At 51.0% G+C, this 21,884-nt stretch overlaps 1 long non-coding RNA gene across 1 annotated transcript; it reads right to left on the bottom strand.

Moving 5' to 3' along the window:
- Positions 1–13,962: 13,962 nt before the first annotated feature.
- LOC102258750 lies at positions 13,963–15,388 on the bottom strand. The gene is made up of 3 exons (XR_313053.2): positions 15,198–15,388; positions 14,436–14,505; positions 13,963–14,302 (listed from the first exon to the last, which is right to left on the bottom strand). It is a non-coding gene; the product is annotated as an uncharacterized LOC102258750 (long non-coding RNA).
- Between the last annotated feature and the right edge of the window lie 6,496 nt (positions 15,389–21,884).

Below are 21,884 nucleotides of genomic sequence, written 5' to 3'. Positions count from 1 at the left end.
GTGTGGGGGGGTAGGGGAGGCCCAGGGGAGGTCAATACAGGGAAAAAGGAGACATATGTACTACTATTTGTAATACTTTAAACAACAACAACAAAAAGAGCTGTGCAGGATGGAGCTGCCGCACACGCCCGTGGGCGAGGAGAGGGCAGGCACCCCCGAGGGCCGCTTGGAGCGGAAATCTCACGCCGGGTGTAAGACCGGAGGCGCACACAGAGGGGATTTCTGCCTCGTAGACAGGTTTCAACTTTGTCTTCTGGGTCCGTATAGCCTACAAGGTAGCTGAGCCTGGAGGTGATGTCACACACCCAGTTTAAATAAAGTCAATTGTGTGGGTGGCAGAGTGCACTGAGCCGAGGGCGGGAGAGAGGAGGGGGGCACGCAGGGACCATGACCCAGGCCTGAGGCAGCGGCTGGATGCGCCGGCCTGAGGAGCAGAGGCGAGGGGGACCCCACCGAACCTCGAATTCCACAGGGATTGAGTCGGACGCCTGTGGGTGCTGGTATTTTAAAACCATCTCCTGCCTCTATAATGAACAGAGGCAGATTCCATGCGCAGTGACGACGGTTCTGTTTACAGTTGCTTCATGGCGAACAACACTGAAGGGCACTTTAAAAGAAACCAAAGCCCAATCCCATTTATAAATAATCACTTTTTCTTTGGAAAATGGAGGTACAAGGGAATACTATTTTCTTAAAAGTCCCTGACAAAGCAGAGTTGCCCCCCTATACCTCCTCATCCCCTCCCCGCCCTTCCCCCCGCCCCGCTCCCAGCACGGGAACCTCTGTCTGGCGGAGGGAGCTGGGCCTTTATTCCCACACGGAAAGAGAAATAAATCTGGGGAGTGTTGGCCCTTCCCTAAGTTTCCATGGCCCTCAGTTCACAATCTTGACTCGAGTGAATTCCAATTCTCAATGATTTGCAAAAGTACTCAAACCGTTTATTTGTTCTGATCCAGAAATCACACTTACTGGGTAAATTCCCAAAGTGGCCCAAAACCGTGAGAAGTCCCCGGTTCAATGACATGTTTAAAAGTTGCCGTAAATGCTGGCGACTGGACGGATGATAAATCTGAGCCGTTTCACATGGTCAGTTGGATCGGTAATAAAATACGTGAACTTAAACATATGTCCTCTTGCTTTCCATGGCTATAAAGATCGATAAATTTTGTAAAACTTAACGACAAAATGTGAGACATTTTGAATTTTATGTGGACGACTTGCATGGTGACAGGAACATGTTGTGGCCCTTGGAGCAGGAGGGAAATCCCAGGGGGTGGTTCCTTGGCATAATATATATGTAGTTGGGGGATAATACTTCAAGATCAGCCGGCACATGGTCTCTGATAAGACGCATAACTCAGGTACTCAGAGTTGTTTTATAGGAAAAAGATGAGCACAGATTGCGCAGCGAGGATCCAGGCACGTTGCCTCTCCCTCGGGGATCGCAGGACGGAACCTGGCCGGAGGGGGAGCAGTAGCGTGGGCCTGTGGAAGTGAGTCCTGGGCCCGAGCACAGAGATTCAGGGCTCTCCCAGGACTCGGTCTGCGCAGTTTCTGTCTCAGCCATAACTGCTTGGCGTGCGGGCAGACTGCGGGGAGCGGGAGAGGCCTCTTGGGGAAGGGGTCCCCTGCCTGAGAGGAGGGGCTGGGACGTGTGCTGTCACTATGCCAGCAGCTCCCTCTGCCCCCAGCCACCCCAGGCCTGAAGCCCAGCTCTCTGAGGCTAGGTTTGAGACCAGGGAGACCGATGGAGAAATGCATGGTAAATCACATCACAAAAAGACTATTGTTAATTTAAACATTTTACTTAGGTAACATAGTCACACAGTTTAAGAATCACAGCTAGATAAAAAGGTTTGTCTCCCGCTCACCCCACCTGCCCACAACCGCCTCCTGAACTGGGTAACCAGTCTGTCCTTCAGAGTTCTTTTATGCAAATGCAAATAAGCAAAAATACGTGTGTCTTCCCTTTTTACACATAAAGAAGCGTCCTGCGGTGTGCCTTGTGTCATCAGTTATGTGCCTTGGAGATCTTTCCGCATCGTGGTGCTGAACGCTTCCCGTTGTCGGGCTGCGTAGCCCACCGATGCGGCCCATTGTGCCTGCGTTCCCCAGACCCCCAGCAGGCTCTTGGCCGACTGGTGTATTTTGCTAATACAAGCCCTGCTAGGTACCCACATTCCCTCACTTCTCACACGCCAGGCGGAGCTGTCGGACAGACTCTCAGACAGGGACTTGCGGGGCGTAATTCTCCTCATTTTGACACATGTTGCCCAGTGCCCTCCTCAGGGTCCCACCAAATCCTCGGACTCTCATTGGCAGGGAATGAAGCACCTGCTGCCTCGGCCCCCTGACGCTATTAACATGGGATTTCTGCAGGGGTGTGCTGGTATTCGGTTAACAACCACCTCTCCCCCAGGACAATCCAAAACACAAAAACGAAAAAGCTCTGATTTGTAGTGTCTGCCGATTTCCACGGTGTAAATACTCCCACTCAGGCTGACTTCAAGCTACCAACTCGATGTCCCTGCAGGCGGAGCTGCGAAGAATCGAGCAACACTTCTTTGTGGGCATTTCCAACACACAGACCCGAGAGATGCAAGCAGCAGAGGCAACAGTGAAATGTTGTAGCATAATTAGGAAGTCCTGGGTTTTAGTTCTTTTGTTTTTATTATAATGCATTCATTATTCGTTTATATAATTAAAATGTTAGTAATGGCTGATTTTAAGTTTTTGTGTTGGCTTGCTACATTCCTGAAAATGTAATCATCGGTTCTTGTGAGCTGGTTAAAGCCAACTCCAGCCAACTCCTGGGGTTTTGCCGACCCGAGTGGCAGAAAATGCAATCTCACTAGTTTTAACTTTTATCACCGTGTTTTCATGGGCCATTTGCATTTTATTTTCTGTGAAATATCCACTCACGTTCCTTCTCTTATTGATTTCTAGGAGCTCATTATGCATTTAGGCGATATCTCTGGTCTCTGTTATGAATTGCAGTGTTTTATCCTACTTACTTATTCACCTTCCGTGTCTGCCCACAGCATTTTATTTTTGCCATAAAAAAGTTGTTGTTGCCCTAACCGGTTTGGCTCAGTGGATAGAGCGTCGGACTGCGGACCGAAGGGTCCCAGGTTCAATTCCCGTCAAGGGCATGTACCTTGGTTGCGGGCACATCCCCAGTAAGGGGTGTGCAGGAGGCAGCTGATCGATGTTTCTCTCTCATCGATGTTTCTAACTCTCTATCCCTCTCCCTTCCTCTCTGTAAAAAAAAAATCAATAAAATATATTTTTTAAAAAGTTGTTGTTATTGCTCTTTTTAAATGTAGTGGAGTTTTTTTCATCTTTGGCAGTTTCTGAATTTTAAATAATGATTAGAAGCAACAGGATTATGTAATTACTTTTTCGAAGCCTCAGCAAGTCTCACATATGTACATCAGTTTCTTATACTCTTAGCAATTTGTACAATTCCTTTATCCTCTCAGAATTTGTTATATTGGATTTTGCCTTTTTTAAATTTTTGAGTCAGATCATTGTTTTAAAACCCTTTTCACTCTGTGATATCACAAAGAGGCACGGTACATTACAGATGGGCCTGGCACATAGAGATCATCACATACTTACCAGGCGTCATATCGCTAGTTCCTGGTGGTTAACCCACTACTTGTCTCTGACTGGTATTATTTCCTTCATCTCTACTTGACTTTCCAGGGGTCCTGCTGGCTTCGTCCTGCTCTCTCCATCCCACCCAGAGGACCTGAGCTCCAAGGAGGACACGAACACATGGTGTAAGTTTGAGAAACAGTCGCCAAATCACCAGCTGCAAAGGTGTGGCCCCCACAGGTGGATTTTCACCTGACTCCACCATCCTGACGGTACTGGGTGACATGGTCAGCACTGGCCCCTTTCAGGTCACTGGAGAAGCCGCACGTGTGGTGTATGTGGTGTAATCTCAGAATCCATCCGGCGAAAGGCTCCGCCTCAGCGTACCCGAGAGCCACTGGACTATTCACACCATCTTTTCTTTTTAGCGTCTCAGTTTTGGTCCTGACTTTAGAAAGGCAGAAACGGAATCTCAGATGTGATGAGTGATTTGTCCAAAATCACCCCATTGCCACCCCAGCTTCTAGCAGTGCACCTGGCAAGCGCTCTGTCCTCAGGGATAGGAGGAGCCATGACCTCCCAGCTCCCTGGGTTCCAGGGCCCACATCACTGTCCCAGGACAGGCCTGGCCCACGTGGGGGTCGCTGGCTGGGTGTCCTCCCCAGGCTCTTCCGTGGGTGGTCACAAAGGGCAGGCCACTCGTGCCAACCTGTGCCCTGGGTGGGAAGCCTCTTTCTCTCAACAGTTGCCATCGGAAAAGCATGTAATAGTGATAACCCCATACTGAGGGCATGTCATTAACACCAGCTTGTCTGCTTGTTTAGTCCTCACCGGCCCTGTTTGGTGTTAGTGTTATCACTGTCATTTTATACAGAAGGAAACTGAGGCACAGAGACGCAATACAACTAGTCCAAGGCCAGACAAAGGAAACACTGAGCCAGTGGAGAGATGGGTCTACAATGACCCCAACACTTTACCCACTGGGCTCGGGATTTCCAAACATGTTTTTGTTCTACAATCTTCAGACACAGGAATCCTCATTGGACGGGAGGCCACGTGCCTTTGAAAATGAAGCACTGTTCCCTCCTTCCCACCGGCCCTGGCCCCAAGCTGGCCCCCACTTTGGATCTAGATGGCCTTGCAGTTCTCTGTGTGCAGGGAGGACAAAGAGGGAGTCTGCTGCCCACTCTGGCTGCCGTCATTCATTCTATTTAGGAGAACAGTGTGTCTTTTGAGAGAGAACTGTAGCCACTAGAGGAGTGAGAGGACCTTGACTGAGCTAGTGTGATCTCCAGCTTCCACCAGCTGACCACCAGCTTCCTGGCCCAGGCTGGCAGCCCCGGGGCTCCGGGTGGACAGTGGCTGGAGGCCGTGTCTGAGCAGAATGGCCTGGCCTGGACAGGGCTTATCTCCAGCCAGCGTGGCAGTGAGCCCACATCCGACACGGCGCCTTGGCTTGTGGTTCGACCTTGGCACCCATAGCAGGGAGCTGAGGCCGAGACACGGCCGGGCATCTTCTGGGAGGCTGGCTTTGCTGCTGCCTCCAGCTTGTTCCAGGAGCAGGCCCAGCTCCGGAAATGTCCTGTCACCCGACAGGACACCCGATGCCTAAAAACTGACATATTTGGGCCCTGGCGGGCGTGGCTCCGTTGGTTGGGCATTGTCCCATGCATTGAGAGGTCACCTGTTCGATTCTGGGTCAGGGCATGTGCCTGGGTTAAGGGTTCAGTCCCCTGTGGGGCATGCAGGAGGCAGCCAATCCATGTTTCTCTCTATCTCCGTTCCTCTCTCTCAAATCAATAAAAACATATTTTAAAAAATTTTAAGAAATAAAAATAAAAACGATATAATTGGGAAACCGATAAAAATTAGAATGAGAAAAGGAGGGCCTCAAGAAGAGCCATGGTGTTTTCTCTTCGTTTCAAATACCATCTTCCTGCCTCTCTCTGATTATGAATAGGTCCCTGCTCATCCAAGAAAATGTCAAAAGGAAATAAAATCTCTCATCATTTTACCCAGACACTTAACTTCTAATTTTTAAGAATTTATTCATTTTATGCTGTAAATCGGACCTCAGGTGCACAACACCAGAGTACTGTGACCCCTGACTCATGACACACTCATCGAAAACGCGTTCCTTAGGTTCTTGACCATGACCTGTCACAGCTCCGGGCCAGTCCTTCATCTACACCCGGACACACGGCTCCATCTACGTGGCTTTTTGCTCGAGCTCATGCTGCCCTCATGCCTTTGCAGCCTCTTGGGGTTCAGGGGTGGAATTTCATCACTCAGGCTGCTTTCCATTGCACTGCCCTTTGGGTCCCAGAATGGACACCCATTTATCTCTTTCCGGACAAGGGCAGCCAGGGTCAGGAGAGTCACCTGTACCCCTCATTCATCTCTGGGCTTCAGCAAAACCACCCCCAGCCCAGCAGGTGTCCAGCTTGCCCTTGAGGGACTTTCATCGGGGAAAGCTCCAGTGCCCCCGTGGCCTCCGTGCATCGCTGTGCTCAAGCGCGCACGTTTCTACCTGAAGCCGCCCCACCCCCATTAATGAAATTCACAGGTGTTTCAAATTATTGGTAGAAGTTTAAGAGGCTGTTAATCACCATCATGGACTTGAACACCTTCTCTAGAATGCACCGTTCTTTCCCTCTTGCCTCTTGTCCTGGGTTTCATCCTTCTGCTGCTCTTCCCTTTATTCTCCCTATATACTCCCTATATTCTATGAATGTCTCTGAGTTTCAGACCAGCACTTTGCATGTGTTCACATCCCAGACTTCACCAGGGAGAAAGCTCAGGTCCCTCAAGAGCCGGGAGAGCGGGCTCACGGCTGTGGGAGGAGAGCTCCCCCCCCCCCCCCCGCCAGCTTTCCCTGTCAGACTTCCCAGCTCCCCGGCACCCCAGGCCCCAGCCTCTCCTTCCCCCGGGGTGTGTGGGAAGGAAGTGTCGATTTGTGGACAGAGCACATGTCTTCTCTGTTGAAAGCCTTGTGTGGTTGATAACAGAAGACTCATGTGTATGAATGATTTTTTTTATGCTTGTTTGAGATTGATAGATATCAGGCAAATAGTAAAAGTTTCACAGCATTACTACAAATAAATGATTTAAAAAACAAAATAAAATCAACAAAAGCAAGAAAAATCCCCCAACAAACACCCCAAACACAATCCTTTTCTGTAGGGATGGCATTTCTGCCTAACTCACCTGGGCTTTGACTCTATTCTCGAGACAGGTGCACAGGGCTCTATTCTATTTTGTTTCTTTGCCATGTGCTGTCCTTGTCCCCACTTTTGTGGGTGTGCCATCCTCACCTGAGGCCAGACCAGAGCGCCCTAAGCAGATGTGGTGGGTCCCGCTTCCGGAAGAGCTGTGGGGAACGGAGTTAGTGGGTGGGAGGTAAGTTGTAAACTTAGCCATGGACCCTAAGCCTGGCCAGGGTGCGAGGGGAGGGCGGACCCTGGTCACTCACAGTGTTACAGCAACTGACTGAACAGAGTGAGGCCAGACCAGAGCACCCTAAGCAGATGTGGTGGGTCCGGCCGGGCGCTTCCGGAAGAGCTGTGGGGAACGGAGTTAGTGCGTGGGAGGTAAGTTGTAAACTTAGCCCGTTGTAAGGGGAGGTGTCCAATGGCATTCGCCTTCAGGGAGTGCATGTTAAAGCACGACAAGGTGTCACCACGTACCAGGGAACTGGTAAGCAGGAAACAGTGACCTCTCCGAGGCTGGCAAGGCGTGGAGGAACGGGATCACTCCTAAAACGCTGAGTGAAAACAGCCCAGGGCTACATTCTGAATGATGCCAGGTATACGACCTCCCTGGAATGATAAGTTGTGGAAATGGAGAACAAACTAATGGGTCCCAGGGTTATGCAGTGGGCTGGGCACGCGGGAGGAGGGTGTGGGCATAAAAGGGCAACAAGAGGGTCCTCGTAGTCACGGAAATTTTCTATCTTGACTGTATCGAAGTCCATATGCTGGCAGTGCCAATGGGCTATACTTTTGCAAGATGTTGCCATTGGGGGAAACTCAGTAAAAAGCATGTGGCCTCTGCATTATTTCTTACTAGAGGCCCATTGCATGAATTTGTGCATGGCTGGGGGGAGGGGCCTCGGGCGGTCGGCCGGCCGGCCCCACCCCCGATTGGGGTGAGAGGGGCTGATTGGGGCCATAGTGTGTGTCAAAGCAATGGTTGTTCCCATCGTTCTGGTTGTTCCAGCATTCCGGTCGCTTGGCTTTTATATATCTAGATAACTACCTAGGAATCTGTAATGACCCCAAATTAAAAAGTTTGATTTACAAACACTGAAACAGAGCAGGCACCTGCCGCAACCTTCCTCATACCATACAGCCATTTTCATCCATTTTTGTTGGAGTTTTATTTATTTATTTATTTAATATTTTATTGATTTTTTACAGAGAGGAAGGGAGAGGGATAGAGTGTCAGAAACATCAATGAGAGAGAAACATCGATCAGCTGCCTCCTGCACACCTCCACTGGGGATGTGCCCACAACCAAGGCACATACCCTTGGCCGGAATCGAACCCGGGACCTAGAGGAACATTGATCAGCTGCCTCCTGCACACCCCCCACTGGGGATGTGCCTGCAACCAAGGTACATGCCCTTGACCGGAATCGAACCCGGGACCCTTGAGTCCGCAGGTCGACGCTCTATCCACTGAGCCAAACCCATTCTGGCTTGGTTGGAGTTTTAAATTGACTTCTGTATTTTTTATATAAAATGTTTTGACTGTGAATTGTTGACTTATTGTTGATGATAATTTTAGGTAGATCCCTGTCTATTGGTGCTTTCTGGTAGCTGGACCTTTCATTACTGTGTCAGAATATTAATTTTAAGGGGAATGGCTGTTGCTTGTCCGGAATCTCCCCTTGTTTCCGTGCTGCTGCCTCTGCACCTCTGGTTCCGTGTGTTTGTTCCGGAGTTTCTCGCTCTGAGAGTGTTTCCGGGTGTGGGGGGCCCCGCTGCACTCCTGTTTGTAATTGGGGCGGCAAGTGGATTGGAAGCCCCACGTACTTGTGGTTGGGGAGAGGGCAGGGCTTACTGACGAAGAGGCTTCACCCTGAGGTCAGCAGGCATTGCGGGGCCTTTCGTGGTGGACCCTAAGCCTGGCCAGGGTGCGAGGGGAGGGCGGGAGGCACCTCTGCCCGCTCTGTGCCCGAGGACATGGCGGGTGGCACGAAGCCATGGGACAACCGCACTGAGAAATCTTTGTCTTGCCTCTGAGGGGAGAGTGTGGTGCGTTTCACAGTGACACCCGAGGGGATAAACAGACCCATTTCTAGGGTTGCCAGCGTTAGCAAAAAACAGACAGATAGACACCCCGTTAAATTTGAATATCAGATGAAAAATGAGTAATTTTTTACTATAAATATGCCCACACAATGTCTGGCACATGTTTATACCAGGAATCATTTGCTGTTTGTCTGAAATTCAAACTTAACTGAGCATCCTGCGTTTCACCTGGAGCCCCCTGTGCCTCGGTGCCAGGCATCTGTTTGTCTCAGCCTCGCCACCACCTTCTCTGCTGGGCGCCGCTGTGTGAGGATCTGAGCCGGTTCTCTGAGAGGACCCACCTCGGCCTCCAGGACCCATGAGTCTCACAGCGGATGGAGGGCAAGGCCCCGCCCTCTGGGGCCCTTTCCCAGACCGATGTCTGTGAGCCTTGTTGTGGGTCCTTTTCTGATTGCTGTTGGCTTTAGGCCTGGAACCTTAAAAGGTGGGCTTGCAGAGAGGCGAGAAGACATGGGCTGGTCTTTGAGAAAACAGAGGAGCTTGGGGTCTCCTGGTTCAAAAGGGGGTGCTGCTGCAAAGTCCAGCCCATGATGTGGGGGAGCCAGGGTGCAGCACCAGGCACCCTCCTTCTCCATCTCACAGCGACATGCTCAGCCGTCAGGAATTCCTGGGTCCCTTGTTCAGGGCGAGGAGGGTGATGGTGGCTCTGGGGGCAGTGGGGCCAGAGTGACTGCCTCGTTCAGTCTGTCCAGTAGGTTCTGCTGCTCCTCCTCCCCCCGCCCCCCCCCTCCCCCAGCTCTTGGGCTCTGGCTGCTGCCCTCCGCGTATTCCCACAGTCAGATTCTTTCATGGCAGTGACATCCCAGAAATTCCCGAGGGGCCTGCGGGCCAGCCTGCCTCCTTTTCTCAAGGGCAGTGGGAACAGGAGCTGTCTAGCGGGGTTAGCAGTGAGCGGGCTTTCCTAGACTCTCAGCGCCCGCTTCCTTGGGGAGCCCCTGAGCCTGAGCCTGTGAGCCCCCCTGACTCATGTGGGCAGGATGGGTTTTATCAGAAGCCTCTGTCAGCCTCTTGCCAGGCCCACGTGGGCAGGCTGAGCCCTGGCCTGCCCTGCTCCCCCTCCAGGGCCACTCAGGTGCAGAGGGGCAGGGAGCTGCCCAGTTGGCTTGCCTGAGGCGGCTATAAGATCTTCAGGAATCTTGTGAGCGGGTTATTAATCACAGTCATTGTTAAAAATTGTACCAACCTTGCCCTGACCGGTTTGGCTCAGTGGCTAGAGCGTCAGCCTATGGACTGAAGGGTCCCGGGTTCGATTCCGGTCAAGGGCATGTACCTTGGTTGCGGGCACTTCCCCAGTAGGGGGTGTGCAGGAGGCAGCTGATCGATGTTTCTCTCTCATCGATGTTTCTAACTCTCTATCCCTTTCCCTTCCTCTCTGTAAAAAATCAATAAAATATATTTTAAAAAATTATATCAACCTTCAATTAAATAAATTATATCAAAAGCAAAGGCAAGGAGTGGTACTGAACTCTAAGCTCACCACTTCGTAGCTATTTTACTGCAGAGCACTGTCCCCTGTGCCCTGCTGGCGGTTCGCCTTTTGATCTGTGGGACAGTGAACTGTGCGCCGTGGGGACAAGCCCTGTGCAGCGTCTGTGTGAGCGTGGAAGCTCTGTTACCTCTGAACTCAGGTTGCAGGAGGGGGAGGAGGCAGTAAGTGAACAGTAGTGATATAATTTCAGATGTGACAAGAGATAAAAAAGAATGATGCCTGGCAAGGGGCTGGACAGAGCAGGTGGCCAGGCCTCTCTGAGGTCACCGACTGAGTCTCCCGCTCTGTGTCCAGCGCTGTGAGAGGCTGGTCCCGTGTGGCTTGCTGTGCCGTCAGTCGTCGTCGGAGCTCGTCTTCTTCCCCAAGCCCCGCCCCCTCTGGTCCCAGTCCCATTTCTCCACCAGCCCTGGTGAGCCCCATGCCTGCCAGTGAGCACTCCCAGGGCCCCTCCCTGGGTTGCAGGAAACTTTCCTGCTCCTCAGAGAAACACCGTCATTTGCAATGTTTTCTTTTTTTTTAAGTTCAATAGCAGAACTTTTAAGGAAAGCACTGATGTATAATATTCCTTTTCATTCATTCATTGGTGCCCAGAGATCTTCACGATCTTGGGAAAAATAACATGTGGCACACGGCGCTGACAGATGGAAGGACACGTTTTGTAGGTTACGGGGAAGGTTGCACGTGCTTTCCCTCCACGGGCAGGATAGGTTTTATCCGGAAGATTCTAAAATGGGCACGTGCTGTAAGGGCTAAGCTGTAGTTGCCTCGATGAAGGGACACTTCCCCGTGGGGACAGACCCTGGCTCAGGGGGCTGTGGAGGATTGCTGTGCCCTAGCCCAGGCCTGCCAAGGTCTCCTAGGACCCGATCATCACCTCACCTGTGAGTGACCAGGGGCGGCCAGGTCTCCCCCTCCCAGGCATTTCCTGGACACCCCGCTGGCTCTAGTTCTCAAGTGTTTTCTTCAAAAACCACACCCCCACCTCCCTCACTCCACGCCCCCTGCTCTCCTCTCTCCTGCATCCTCTCCTCCTTTCTTCCCCTCTCCCCCACAAACATCACCACCTCCCCCACCCCAGGCTCCTGCACCCTGAATCCAGCTGCCAGCCTTCTGGTCCCTCTGCCCCGGAGCGGTCAGCAGGTCTCTGATGCAGAGGCAACCTGGCCCAGCGGGGCCATGTGAGCATCCAGTGGCACCGGGGACTCATTTACGTATGTCCCACCTGGTGAGGTTGTCAGGGCTGCAGCCCAGCACCTGATCCCAGCCAGCCTGGCTCGTGGAGCTGGAGAGCCGCCTCCTGACCTGGTGCCAATCACACCAAAGAGTGTCTCTGCCAGTTGTTTGCAGAAAGTTTTAGAGGGAAAATGCAGATGAAGAGAATTAAACAAAGAAGAAGATGAAACCTCAGGGGCCTGGAGCCAAGGGAGGTCAACATTGGAGTTGCTTTTGGAATGTGATGGGGAAGATTCAAGAAGAAGGTGACCAGGCAGGACCCATCCTATAGCTTTTGCCTGGTGGGTACAAGGCTAGGCCTGGGAGGCCATCACTGGTTACTGCCCAGGGTGGTGGAGGGTCTCCTGACCAAATGCCTGGTATGTCCGCAGCTAAACCTGGCCAGGTGGCGGGTGCAGCACCAGCAGCAAGTGATGCACCGGTGCGCTCACCCTCCAGAGTGCCGGGGCAGGCGGAGGGGCTGGCGGGCCCTGCGCTCATGGTCAGGTTCATGGGGGCAGGGGGCAACTCCAGGCAGGAAGCCCTCACAGCTGAGGGCGCTCGGGACCAGGGCTGCACATTCTGAACAGGGGGGTCCAAGAGGCAGCAAACCGGGGACTGTTCCATGTGTCGGCTGCAACTCTCAAACTCCGCGGCCCACTCAGCGAAATCTCACTGTTCTGGCTTGAGTGGGTTGGGCCTACGGGTTTGCCTAGACACCCTGAGGCCTGGTAGGGCCGGCAGCCTTTTGGGGTGAGACTGCCAGTGGGGCCCCCTGGCTTGCTGTCACTGTGGTTGGTGAGGGGCCACAGCACCTGTTTTTGCGGATCTTGCAACAGCAACGCAGGGCAGCCCCCGCCTAACCAGTTCAGTCAGTGTTACAGCAACTGGAATGGGGGTGGGGGTCGGGAGGGGGGAGGTTGGAAACTTTTAGAATAACACAAAGTTCCTCTATTTGAAAACAAAGTTTACGTAATTTCAAAGTTGAGGTTGTGGGGGGTGGGGAGGTTGGTGAGTGACTGTTCTCTGTGCCAGCAGCTGGGCAGGTGGCAGGTGCCACGGTCCTCGCTCTCTGCAGGGATCCACACTGTCCACATGCTTTGTGCCTCGTGCGATTTTGCTGATGGCTGTGCAGTCACTTGCCGTGTTAGAATCTTTGAGAAACAAATGGTACATTCTGAAGCCGTGGGAACCAGGCCCACCGACAGAGCAAGAAGGAGGTCTGTGGGAAATCCCGCGACGCCAGGTCAGGCCCGTCCCACGCCAGCCTCCCGGAGCGCCTCTGGGCGGTCACCTGGGCAGCATGCGCCTCCCGCTTGGCCCCCCTGGCCGAGTGCACAGCCCTCTTCCAGAGCCACGCGGCTCAGTCCATGGGGACAGGGGTGCGTCCCACATCTCAGGCCACGCAGGCTGCTCTACCAAAGCCCTGGGCAGCCTCAACAGGGAGGACATGGGCTTCTCACAGTGGCCAGGAGGTGGCCACTTCCTGCTGTGTCCTCACATGACACAGGGGGTCACCCTTGGCCTCTTCCTCTTCTTCTGAGGGACCAATCCCATCCTGGGGCTTCAGCCTCATGTCCTCATCTAAACCTAATCACCCCAAAGGCCCCAATCTCCCAGTCCCATCTTGGGGGTTAGGGCTTTGGCATCTGAATTGGGGGGCACAGCATTCACTTCACAACAGGGAAGGGCTCCTTAGGAAACCCCCCCTTCCCCATAGAGGCTGCTCTGGGCTGGAGACCCCTACCTGGTTCCCCCTGAGACTGTGGACAGCGTGGCCGTGCCTCCCCCACCCCTGGCATGGCCCCCACCTGTGCAGCCCCTGGCCTGGTGGCCTGCGGAAGCTCAGGGAGAGGGGCAGGCAGGTCGGCAGGAGAAAGGAGAAGGGTGGGGAGGAGGCCCTGGAGGAGCCAAGGCACAGCCCCCAGCACTGGGGTTGTCTGGGAGACTCAGACAGCCCTGGCCGTAGGCCCCCTGCCAGGACAGACACCATCAGCTGGGGATGGAGGACGTCTGGGTCCCTGTGGCCGGGAACGTCTAAGAGCGAGACGTGGATATTGAAGTCTTTGCAAAGTGGTGAGTCCGCTCTCTACCAGGAGGGGCCAGCGACTGGAGACCCTGCCCCATCTCTGGGAGAGGGATGCCATCTCTTGGAAAAAGGAGCTGGGGACCTTCCTAAGGCTACAGGATGCCCCAGGAGCACCCCCTTAGGTGGGGAGTTAACTCCCCTCCAGCACACCCACCCCCACCTACGCTGGAGGCCGTCCTGTCCATACACCTGTGCACAGCAGCCCCCCCCCCCAGTGCTGCCCTCTAGAAATTCAAACGCAGGGACCGGGTGGGCTGAGCGTGCCAGCCAGGACCCGGCCAGTGCTTCCCAGGACCATGCTGCACACAGTCCAATCACGGCCCAATCTCCTTGAAGCTCATTTTGGAATGTTGCAGCTCAAGGCAAAGTGAAGTAATGGTGCTTCGGCCCAGACGGGCCCCTCCCAGTGGAGATGAGCGTTTCTGCTGCACAAGCATTTCAGCCAGATGGGCTCCCGGTAAATTCGCCGTCTGTGTATGTGGTCCACAAAGCTCCCCTCACGGGACAGTAGGCATTGCTAAGAGCTGCCGTGTGAAAGGTTACTTGTTGTTTTTTTATTTCTTGCAAAAGATATTATGAAACAGAGCTTGCCCTGAAACTGAAGAGTAATTCCGCGTTAGCATGCTTTTACAGGTTTTAGCTCCTGTCTGTGGGCAGTTGCAAGCATCCCCCACCTTCCCGTTCATTTATAAAGAAACCTCCTACATGGTGCTATTAAAACACAAACTTACTCATATGCTTAGTCAGTGTAGAGTGGCACTTCTTTCACATGTGCGATGAATGAGTTCTGAAGTAACAGGCCTAGAAAATGAAACTGCTCAGAAAAATATGAAAATGATTTGAAAAGGTGCCGGAAGATACTGAGTGGGTGGAGGTGGGTGGGGACGGAGATATCAGCTCATGGGAGTTCCAAGACCTCCAGGTCATGATGGCAAAGGAATTACCCCGAGAACTGATGTGGGAATAAGTGACCGCAGTGTGGACACCATGGGGCTTCTTCTCCCGAACAGGCCACATAGAAGCACGTGGACTCGTGGCTGCATATTGACGGCGTGGGTGTCATCAATGCCCTGGCTTTGGGACCCTGCTCTACTAGTTATTAGCTCTGTGGGCTGGGGCAAGTTGCTTAACCAGCCTGAACCTCCGTTTCCTGGCCTGTAACATGCAGACGGTAACAGCACTTACTCCATAGGCTACCCCACTGCCCATCCCGCAGAGCTCAAAAAGTCGATTAAAAGCCATTCTGGGTTTAACAGTCTCCACCTCTGATCTCTGTGTGGCTGTCTTTGTCATTTACTTAGCTATGTAACTAGTTAATGAACACCCGTGGATCTACCACCCAAAATGAAAGCTCTGGCTAGGACAGTAAATTATATTTCTCACCATATAGTCCCCAATATCTCATTCATCCCTCCTTTCCAATTCAGAAGATAGATAGATAGATCTTTAACTTTGTAGCAATGATATACTACATGTAACTTTTAGGGACTTACTTTTTTCAATTAATGTTATATTGCTGGGATCCATCCACTCTATAATAATAAAAGGGTAATATGGTAATTAGACCAGATGTCTTCCAGACGTCATTCCAGATGTTGTTCCTGATGAAGCCGGAGCCGGGTTGGGGAGGGAGCCAGCCTGGGTCCCGGGTGCCGGAGGGAAACCGGTGCTGGCAGCCAGCGGGAAGGAAGGCCTACTCTTGCACAAATTTTCATGCACTGGGCCTCTAGTCTATAATAATAAAAGCATAATATGCTAATTAGACTGGACATCCTTCCGGACGACCTTCCGGGCAAAGCTGGGGCTGCGAGGGAAGCCCGGGTCCTGGGTGCCAGAGGGAAGCCAGTGCCAGCAGCCAGGGGAAGGAAGGCCTACTCTTGCACAAATTTCATGCATCGGGCCTCTAGTGTCACTATAATTCACTTGTTCTGACTGCCGCATCACAGAGGGTGAATATACCACAATGAAGTCAGCCACTGTCTCACCGAGGGGTATGGGGAAAGGAAGGTCCAGTGCTAGCTAGAGCAGGGCTATATAATCATACTCACGCATGTCTGCGGTTATATAAGTGTAAGAGTTCTTCTTGGCTATGAATCTTGAAAGGAAATCATGACAGAGACCATGAGAAAGTACAACTTTAGGAGAAAATGTCAAGCCCCTTTCTAAAGAATTTGCACCAATCCATGATGCCATGTGATTCATCTTCCCCAGCGCTTCCTAGTGTTAGACATTTTACTTTCTGCTAACTGAGTGGGTGTAAAATGTTATCTCATTGTGATCTTGATTTGCATCTTTCTTTGTGAATTTCTTCATAAATTTATTGGGCATATATTTTCCTCTTCTGTGAAATACTTCTTGGTGTCTTTCCCTCATTATTGCCCTGGGTCGTTTGTGCTTTTAAAAAAATTGATCTGTAGAGTATTATGTATATTATTGATACGAAAGCTTTGTAGTTCATATTACAAATATCTTATTCTAGTTTCTAGCCTATGTTTTCACTTTTTAAAGGCTTCTCTTGGTGAACAAAAGTTCTTGATTTTGATATAGTTAAGTTTATCATTTTATAATAAATCAGTTTAATGTGCTTGTCTAAGAAAATCTTTAGCTAGCTGGGGTTATTTTCAAGATATAGTTTGAAAGAGATAGCCTTATTTCCCCACATGGGTAACTATTTTTTTCCAGCTCTGTTTATTGAACAGTCTCTGCTCTCCTCACTGACCGCCTTTATCTTCTGTGATGCATGAGTCTTCTTCTGGAATCTCATTCATATTCTATGGTTAATTTTTTTCAGTCCACAAACTACTACTACAGTGTTCTAATTGCTCCAACTACACAAAAGTCCAGATTTCTGGTAAGGTCAGTTCCCCTCACTTCTTTTACAGAAACAGCTTGGCTATTTTTGTCCTTGACTCTTTCAAATAAGTTTAGAATCATCTTTTCAGGTTCTATTAATGAAACGTATTGGGAATTTGATAGGAATTATACTCATTGTATAGCTCACATTACAATACTAAATCATATTACCCATGAACATGGTATATCTCTCCATTTATTTAGGTTTTCTTTAATATATCTTAATAAAGTTTGGTACTTTTCCTTTTAGAGGTCTTGTATACCTATTGTTAGATTTATTCTCAGGAAATCTATCAATTTTCTGAAACAATTATAAATAGTGTCTCTTTGAGTATATTTCCTAGTTCTTGTATGCATGTAAATTTTATATATTCGCTAACATGTATAATTTGAAAACTTGGGGAATTTTTAAATGCCGACAATCATATCTTATGCAGATAGTATCAGTTTTACTTCCTTCATAAGATTATTTTAAGGGTGAATTTGGGTTATGCAAACCAAACAAATAACAGTGGTTGGCAGCTAGTAAGTGCTCAATAAACATCTATGTTACTTACATTATTGTTACTACTAATTAATGGAGAAATTTTAAAAGTTGTCTTAACCAATTTTCACATGTTAAGGAAAGAAACAGCAACCTCGAATGGTTTAACAATTCAGCAGAGATCCCACAGCTGCTTGGTGCCAGGACTGGCCCGGGAAACCAGGTCTCTGGGCTACAGTCAGGCTCCTTCTCTTCCCCCCCAGCCTCATGTCAGTCTGGCTCTGTCGGGCATTCACGCCTGCCAGTGGGTGTGTCTCCACCGTGAGCTTCCCAGCACACCCATGACAAACGTTTATTAGATCAGCAGTCTTGCTCATCGATTAGATTTTAAGGCCACTGGGATGGGGCTTTCAGAGACATAAACGGATTTAAGTGAGATCCTGGAATGTAGACAAAGGGGAGTCATCGAAGGTGTTTGAGCAGAAGGTAACACAACTAATCTTTTGGGAGATTGTTTGGACCTGGTAACTGAACCGGAGCCAGACGACTCACTCTGGGCAAAACGAAGTGGTCAGGGGCAGAGGAGTGAGGCCTGTGCTCACGGGCACAGCGGCAGCACACGCAGGAGACATACCGTCACTTGCAGTCGGGTTATTGCATGTGGCATATGCCCTCATACAGCATGACCGCTGTGTGTGTTTCACCTGAAAACAAATGACCATGCAGCCTTGCTTTCTTGAGCTCTAACTAGGTCCCAGGTACTGTTCTCAGTCCTTCAAATGCATTCATCACTTAATCCTTACAGCCGCCCGCGGAGGAGGCCCCTTATTCCTGTCTCATATATGGGGGCACTGGCGCATGGAGAGGTTGGGCAACCTGCCTCAGGTCACACAGACAACCCCAGACGTTCTCTAAGGGAACTAGCACAGACTTCCTTTAAGCAAAATCCCAGTCAGGTGTTCAAGACATAATTCTTTTCACAAAGTGGAGTTCACAACATTTCTGAAGAGAGCAGTTGAGTGCAGTGCTCAACGGGTGAGGGGGGGGATCACAGGGGGGCTGAGGGGGGACACCGGGCACGGCCAAGGTCATGTTCACATCAGCTGGCATTACCTCTCCTCCCTTGTTTTTGCATCAAGCCACCCTCCCCCTCCCCCCACCGTTACCCTTGTCTACCTACGAGGCTATTACAATTGGGCAAATGTCTTAAAGAGACACCATCCCTTTCCCAGGCAGAGCGCTTGATCTTCCTCTTCGTTCTGAGAGTTTGATCCTTCAGGAATGGGTTGTTTGTTATTTTTCTTAATCCAGTGAATAGATTCTCTTCATCTGTGTCCATTTGTTTTAGGGACCCGCCTTTGACAGTGGGAAGGGTGCAGTGGGCATACGAAGGTGCCACAGAGAGCCCACCCGTCTGTGTGTGCAGCTGGCAGTTCCGTTCAATTTCGCTCACACTTAGGGCACCTGCTGTGTCCAGACCCCGCCCTGTCCTGCCCTCAAGGAGGGAGGGACGGACCGTCAGTGTGAGCAGGTGGCAGACACACGAGAGCTCTTCCTGTGTCTCTCAGTAGCACCAGGTTTTATTTCTCATTCAAGAGAAATATTTCTCAGTCAAGCTATTGTGATTGTTTCTTTAAAGGGTGTTTTTGAAGGTGGAGGCCTGGCTGTTTTGTGTGGCAGTGTGTCCGCAGGGGCACGGTGATCAGCGGTTTGGGTGTGAGGGTGACTTCAGTATTTCTGGGGTGTGTCTGCTGAATGGGATCACTGTGGCCTGTGCCTCTCCTGAAATCCCTGAGGAGAAGGCAGAGCAGAGAAGACGGGAGAGGAGAGGAGGGGAGACAGGGGAGGGAAGAGGAGGGAAGGGGAAGGAAGGAACAAGAGCGGAGAGGAGGGGAGGGGGGAGCGGAGAGGAGAGGAGAGGAGAAGGCTGTAACTGTGGTTTCCTTTTTGTAAGACAAAAACTTGGTGATTTAGATATCTGCCAACAGATTTAAAGAGTTAAAGGAAGCGGAGCCTCAAACTAGATAACTGTCTGATAAGATAGGGGGAGACCTTCATTATCTCTTACATTATTTAATTTTTAACTTTTTCATAGAAAAATCTCAAAATATATAAAAATAGAGAGAATACTCTAATAAACCCCCATATCCATCACCTGGTTTCAACAGTGATCAACTTATAGTCAATTTTGTTACATCAATAACCCCATCTTGCCACCCTTTGGGCTTTTTAAAGAGAAAAATCCCAAACATTGTATCATTTTATCTGTAAATATTTCAGGATACATCTTTAAAATATAAGAATCTTGTTTTGCTTAAACGTAATCACAATGATTATGATTTTAAGGAAAATCAAATCATTTCATGAAGTTTAAAAAATAAATTCCCAGCACTCACACCCACCTATACCCTTGTTTTGAATGACTTGCTGTCGCTGAAAGCCTGCATGGCGTCTCCTGCAAGAAGCTCCAGGGAAGCGAGAGGTGCGCGTGGGCTGAGCCCTCGGAGGGCCGGCCTCTGGATTCCGGAAGGAGTCACCCCAGCCTCGGACCCAGAGTTCTGGGCATGGTTTGGTGAAGGCACCTCTCTGGATTCCTGTCCACCGGACCCTCTTTCACATGAAGCATCCTCCTCATTCACGGCCACAGAGAACCCTCAGGAGGGATGAAGGCAGGACTGAGAGCGGAGACACTGTCAGAGCGGCAGCGTGGGCCACACCAGGTCTGTGACAGTGAGCCTAGGGCTTCGGAGCGGAGCTGTGTCTGACATGGGGTCGCATTAGCAGATCGCTCCCCAACAGGGGAAAGCCATCTACAGAAACGCCAGTGGGCGCTGATATGAATTGCAAATAAGCTACCATTTGGTTAATTTATAACAGTCAGGAATTAGGAAGTTTGTTGTCATGCTCAAGCTTCACAACTAGCCCGGTTTTCCTTAGGCCGTGCACCCTTCCTCTGCCAGCGTCAGGGTGCCGTACACACCGTGTCCATGTGGGTCCCAGGGGTGAGTCCTGGTGTGGACGCGGAGATGGCTCTTTGCTGCCTGGGCCAGAGACTTCTGAGGCCCTTCTCCAGGGTCTACAGCGAACTCCAGAGGTGAGCGCCCTGTTTCAGACGACCAGGAGGAGGTGCTCTCTCAGTGTCACGCGAGGTTACAGTGGGGCTTAGGCTGCCAGAGCAGGAGCCGGTCCTTCATACTTTAATCAAGGACATGGATGTTTTGCTCAAGTTCGATGTCTCATAAGAGCGATTTTCTTTCCAAGGGCGTGTTGTCAGTTTCATGAATATCTGCTCGGCGTTTCATTAGCATTCTTCTAGCAAAACACGGTTCTGACTCATTTCTGAAATATCTGCTCTCGCCTGCAAGTTGCTTCTCAGTTTTTACAAAAATTGTGTTTTCTGCTTACCGGCAGACGAAAGGTTTAATACCACACGAGTCTAAACTGGGTGTGCTGAGAAAACACGCAGCACACCCTCGGAGTCTGGGCTGCACCCTCCCACTATTCTCTGGCCACGGCCTTTGTCAAGGTTAATCCAGCTCCAGGTCAAGGTCAGCCCAGCTCCAGGCTGAGCCCTGGGAGGGAAGGAGGAGCCCAGGGCTGGTGGTAAAGTTCCCTGATATGAATATTCATCACCCAGTTTTCTCGGGTTTTAAGCCGGGATGAGGTTTAGGGAGCTTGTCAGAGGATGTTGAGTGACGCGAAAGGGGAAATTGGAGACACGATGGGAAGAACTGCTTAGAGAGCTCTAAGCTCCAGCCTCCCCACCTCATCCCTTGGACTGAATGGAGGCAGCTGGGGCCCAGCCTCGCCCTCCCCAGGGGCATGCTTTTTCCGGAATGAATAAGAAAATATGTTCTCCACCATCCCAGCTATGGCTGTCTTTCTTTCAAATGGAGGTATCTAGGTTTCTCACTCTAATTAGGGTAGAAACTGTCTAGCTCACCCCGGGCAAGTCACCCCAGGGTCCACTCTGCACTGTGCCCACCGGCCCCTCACACATGTGCTGGGTCTCTGCCCAAAGTGATCACGTTTGTTTTAATGGCTTGTTTTTTGTTGTTATTGTTTTTTCTTTAATATGTTTTTATTGATTTCAGAGAGGAAGGGAGAGGGATAGAGAGATAGAAATATCAATGTAGAGAGAGAATTGATTGGCTGCCTCCTGCATGCCTCACACTGGGGATCGAGCCCACAACCCGGGCATGTGCCCTGACCGGGAATCGAACGGTGACCTCCTGGTTCATAGGTGGACACTCAACCACTGAGCCATGCTGGCTGGGCAATGGCTTGTTTCTGAAGACTCTCCGGACAGGCAGTGTTCTGTGACTCTGCTCCGACAGCTCCATAGGGTGAGTTCTTAGCTTTGAGATAAGGTGCCAGACAGGGTCCCCCCTCCCTCTGCAGGTAGGACTTTGACAAACTCATCCCAGTGCCTATCCCCAAAGACCTCTGGGGCTTCTGGAACCTTCTGGTCCACAGAGGCCATTTAGCTGCTTTCAGTGGCTCTGTCCTTGACTGTGTAAGTCTCTGGCGGAGGCTTGTCCCGAGGCCCAGACCAGAGGCAGGATCAAGGATCGCGTTCCTGGGCCCTCTCCAGTGCCTCTCAGTCCCCCAGAGTTCTTCTCGCTCCTTCTTGGCCCACTGTGAGAAACTGGATGTGACTGCTCGGATGGGTCGCAGGCGGCCCTCCTGGCAGAGTGGCACCCTGAGAGCTTGGAGGGAAGTGCCACTGCGGGCAGGGCTGAGCGCTGAGGACGTTCCCTCCTGGGTGAACCCAAGAATGAGTTGCAGGTGCGCTGCTACCTCCAGAAGAGGCACGGGTGCCCCAGGGACGAGCTCAGACAAG

Source organism: Myotis brandtii, unplaced genomic scaffold, assembly GCF_000412655.1.
Source record: "Myotis brandtii unplaced genomic scaffold, ASM41265v1 scaffold1085, whole genome shotgun sequence".
Classification (NCBI taxonomy): domain Eukaryota; kingdom Metazoa; phylum Chordata; class Mammalia; order Chiroptera; family Vespertilionidae; genus Myotis; species Myotis brandtii.
The sequence above is the reverse complement of the archived record's forward strand: the minus strand, read 5'-3'. Positions and strand labels throughout refer to the sequence as shown.